At 39.7% G+C, this 5,150-nt stretch overlaps 1 pseudogene; it reads left to right on the top strand.

Moving 5' to 3' along the window:
- Positions 1-2,515: 2,515 nt before the first annotated feature.
- LOC129904178 (5S ribosomal RNA) lies at positions 2,516-2,635 on the top strand (annotated as a pseudogene).
- Positions 2,636-5,150: the final 2,515 nt, after the last annotated feature.

The following is a 5,150-nucleotide window of genomic DNA, read 5'->3' as shown; positions in this document are numbered from 1 at the left end:
GAAGTCCAAAACTGCCAAATTGTAACTAGGAACTTCTCTAAATGTGCTGAAATTGAGCGGGCTGTTTGTGTTACTTCTCCGCTGCCCCAAATTGGAATTTTTGGTTATAAAAAACTATTATATAACCGTGGTACACCTCAAATAATTAATTCACGGAACAAAACTCGTAGGCTTACCTTGGCATCCCCAACCCATAGCCCCTCTAGCTTGTACCCCTAGCATTTTCCTCTTTTTCTTTCTTACTTTCTTCCAAGTTTCCCAAGTGTAAAGATGAAGATACGGTTCCATAGGTATCGTAAGATACATATATACATCTCCATGTGGTTGAGGAATACCGTAGATAATTAATTCACGGAGAAAAATTGAAGAACTTACCTTTAATTTCTCAAAACCGTGGCTGCCTTGTTCATTGTCCTTCTTCACATTTTTCTCTCAAAGTTCTTGGCTGATTTTTGGATAATGAAAAATTTAAGAGTCACATAATACATATATATACACCTCTTTAGAAGGTTCCACGTGGCATCCCCCTAGGGTGATATGTGGAAGCCCCCTAGGGTGCCACCTCAACTTATTTGGCCAATCCCATGCTGCCATATGGCAGTGGCATCCACCCCAAGATGCTGCATCACCTACTTGACCCTAAGTAGGTGCATCACCTTCTTTTCCAAGTAGGTGCATCACCTACTTACTTCGAGTAGGTGCGTCGTTTCCTTATTTTTCTTTCGTGAGCTCGTAATCTTGTCTTACTTCAAGAGCCTATGCACTTCTTGCTACTTAAGATCGACGTGTACTCAAGTAGCTTATGTGTAGGACTTCTAAGTTAGTAGCTTACATAGATAGGTCGAGTCCTATGACTCCTTACTTTGCCTCCAACTTCTTCCGACTCCTCATAACCCTATTTCCAACCTTCCCCACTATGGGGCATCATATTCTCCCTTCCTTGGAGTTGTTTAATAGCATTGTAGATTATTCGGATCACATAGTAACTGCTAAGAAGCTTAAGAGACATTCTGAGCTCTAGATAATGGGGTGTAACATCCTTCTCCCCTTTAGAAGATTCATCCCTGAATGTTACATAAAACTTTCCTCAAGACCTTATACCGATTGTAGGGAGATTGTTTTCTATTGCGATCACACATACTTTCATCCAAGTAATTAATATACGAGTTTCAGGAGTTGGGGTTACCTGTAAACATCAGGAATGGGTATAAATACTTGTGTTTTATGTCCTCTTCAATTTCTCAGGTCATCCCCTTTTCTAGTTTTGGTTTTTCCATAGTATCTTGAAGGAAGGAACGTCTTTAGTCTACAATCTTCTAGTTTGGCGATCTAAGATGGCGATAGGTTGTTCCTCGCAGGATTCCATTCCCTGGACATCATCTATGGAATATACCCTAGGTGGCTTGGCAGTACCCTTACGAAGCATCCCTATCTGATGGATTGGGCATATAGTTTCCAAATAAGGTGGTAAGCTCAACTTACCGGCCACTTTGCCCACCTTACGAGCAACTTGATACAGTTTAATATATTTTGGGTTAAGTTTCCTTTTCTGGGTGACCCTGTTATGAACATCCAATCATCAGTTTGAACTATGTATGTTAATGTCGATTATCTGTATATCATTTCTGCTGACTCTGGGTTGTTAGTCAATAGCTTGCTTAATCATGTCGGGGCTATTTTAGCTTAGTCTTTCTAACTTTGACCCATCCAATAGGGGACTTACAATCTTGCTCTACCAGTCTTGTACGGGGCCATTGGGATACTAGAGTAGTAAATTATTATAGGCAACTTGATAAGTGATAGATAATCATCCCAGCTATTCTCGAAGTTAACAACACCAGCTCATGACATATCTTCTAGCGTTTACGTGGTACAATTTAGCTTGGTCATCAGGTTCGAGGGTCAAGTAGTGTACGAAGACTTATCTGTCTTCCCAGTTTCTTCGCGGACTGATCCTTGGTAGTTAACTGTAACTTGGGCTCCTTCGTCTGGGATAATAGCTATGGGGACTCCGTAAGGTCCTACACTTTTACTCTATAATTTTACACCTTCTCGGATGAGTAGGTAGCCTTTGATCGAAGGAGCAGGGGCTAATATCGTTAATCCATAGGTAACATTCCCTCCAGAGTCATCTAGCGCTGGAGTGCGAAGTGAATCTTGTAGCCCTGGTCATATTGAGGGATTTTCAACCTCGTGTATTACTTCATGTCTTCCGTAAATTACATCAACTGGTACCCTTACCTTTTGGGTTTTGCTTTTTTCGCCCTCATAGTTGGCTGCTAAGTGGTGTCGAAATTCCCTTGCCCACTGGCCCATATAGCCATTCTGTGGGTTGCCTCTCATTAACTGGTACTATGTTGCAGAACTATGGCATTCAAGTGCGTCGTCAGTTAGCAATTAGCTAATCCTTCTTGTATTGCTTAAGTCCTTTTTACAATACCCTCAACGTAACTTATAGTACTCCAAGTATATGATGTCATGTTGTTTCTCCGCCGCTAGTTCAGATTCTTCCATCTCGCGCGACCACACCCGCACTATCGCACTAAATTCCACCAGAATTTAGAAGTTAAGCGTGCTTGGGCGAGAGAAATACTGGGATGGGTGACCTCCCTGGGAAGTCCTCATGTCGCGTTTCATGGTAATCTTTGCAATAATGTGCGAGGCACTCAACTTAGCCCAAAATTTATCTTAGCGTCGTCTCACTAGTCTTTATGTGTTGCCTTGCCCTTTCCTCCGTTATTTTGTAACTGGTATAGGGGTAGATCTTTAGTCCAACCATGGTAATGTTTTACTTTGTCCGTAGTACTAATTCCATTCCTATAGTTCGGCTTAACCCATCCCCGTATCTCTCGGTAGGGTATCCAGAATATCAGAACAGTATTGTCATTATTGAACCCCTATTTCTTTTATCTTGTACTTACTCACTTAACCTAATATTTATATATACATATTCGTAGGTTGCACGACTATTCTGATGCAACTTGTAGGAGGTAGACGTAGTCCTTCCGTCTCTTGGTTCATTTTACTGTACACATCTTACTCACATTGAACTTGCTTGTCCCATCTTGTTATACTTCATTCTCCCTTATTCATTCTTTTCTCCTCTCATCCTCTATCATAGGAGGTTTCTTACTCCTTTTCCTTGGTTATTTATCTATTGTAATTTCATTTACGACCAACTCTATAGCCAACCTTTTGGCTTTTTAGTTTAGCATGATGTTGCTATCCTTTGTAGTGTCTCCTGAATCATTTGATATCCTTTCATCGTTATACCCTTTTCCTTTTCATACGCATTCACCTTCTAGCATTATGTTACTCTAGGTCTTGTTGAAAACTTCTTAACACTATCATGCATAGCATTCTAACTTCTATCCAATTATTGACGACTTCCAGATCCTTCTAACTTGGTTTAACAAAGGATCTTATTGAAGTTTAAGCATCCATCTCAAACATGTTGCCACATCCATTGCCTCCATCTTACCCTTTGCAGTTTTCTAACTTGCTTCCCCCCTTTAGAGGGGTACTTATACCTTTATCCGCTTATACCTTGCTCTATGTCCAGTCTTAATTTTGTCCAGTCTCCTTCCCCAATGTACTTGGTACTGTATCATGTCTATATATTTCTGCATTTTTGTTTGCCAACCTGATTATCCATGTACAGAACCTTTGCTAAATCATGAGACGACAGGATCTTCCCACACATAGTGCGACACCTCATCTATTAATCTGTAATTAAGTAATGGGACCTATGGAACAACTCGTCCAAGGCCACATTCTACTTATCTCTATAAAAAGTTAATATACACTTGTAGCCATTTCAAATTTTCTTTTAACTAGGAAACATGTTCTCTTGGAGTAGTGGCTTTCCCAACCTATATCCTTTGTTTCTTAGGATGAATGGAAGCTGCGCCATTTATTCCTTAAGTTTGTCATCTTTGTCTCTTAGGGGTTCTGTTATTTTTGGGGCGACGTTGTGTACGGGCATTACTCCTTTATACCTTATATACCTTACCCTTAGTGTGTACCCAACACAGGCTTTTAACTTAGTCAATATATACCACGTACGCCTTACTAGTGGTCCTACTTTATCCCTGTATAATTGTATCACCCCGTTCAATTCATACTTACATATCCCCCTTTTTGTTCGTACTCATATTCAGTTCCTGACATCTCTTTGAGGTGCTTCAGTTTAGAAGTCCTTTCCCCAATAAGTCGATGGAGAACTATAAACTGTTATCGTAAACTATTTTTCGACCATTGTTGGAAGAAACCAGAATCTCTTAAACATCACAGTACTTCTTTTAATACTTGCCCTACCTGGTCTCCTTTTGAGTTTATCCTCAAGTTATGAACAACTTATCTAATTTACAATTAGGAGTTGGGGGCTTGGCACTTTCAAAATGATTAAAGCTCAATTATTGGACATCTTACCCTTCAACTTGAGCTTCTCTTTTTTCTACAACACAATTACGGCTGGAGATACTGTGGTCTGAACTGTATTGCTCAGACAGACTTTTGTTTCTTTGACATAAACTTCCCCAAGTAAAAAGGGTATTCCTTATTGACGACATGAAGAGTTCCTCTTATAGCTTTAATTTGGCATAATATGGGTACTCAGTATCAATTTCCAAGACATATTATAAATCTATGTTTTATTCCCTTTTTCTTGTTTTGGGAAATTTTCGGCAGAGTTTCCTCTACACTCCTTACTATCCCAAAACCTGCAAGCAGAAAATACCAACAATGCCTCACAAGGCCAACACATATATATATATATATATTCATATCATATTACAGCCGCACAGGGCTTTCAATATCATCTCATACCGCAGCCACACGGGGCTTTCAATTTAACAATAGTATGAACATAATGGACTTACCTTATATGTCCAACTCAAACTGCATCTATTGCACTTTTGGTCTGCTTTCCTTTCAGGTTTCAACTTTACATTTCAATCACATGTCAATACCTTACCCAAAAGATATCTTTTGGGCTTTACTTTACTTACCTGCGTGCTTCGTAACTTCCCATGTCGTCAATTACTTCCTTCTGTTGGTGTCGTCCTTCTGTTAAGATCCAAGGTTAGTATAAGGAATTTTCCTATATTTTTGATCTAAAGCACGATCTCAGATGTGAAAGAAAGGTAACA

The sequence above is a fragment of the Solanum dulcamara genome, chromosome 1 (assembly GCF_947179165.1).
Source record: "Solanum dulcamara chromosome 1, daSolDulc1.2, whole genome shotgun sequence".
NCBI lineage: Eukaryota > Viridiplantae > Streptophyta > Magnoliopsida > Solanales > Solanaceae > Solanum > Solanum dulcamara.
The sequence above is the reverse complement of the archived record's forward strand: the minus strand, read 5'-3'. Positions and strand labels throughout refer to the sequence as shown.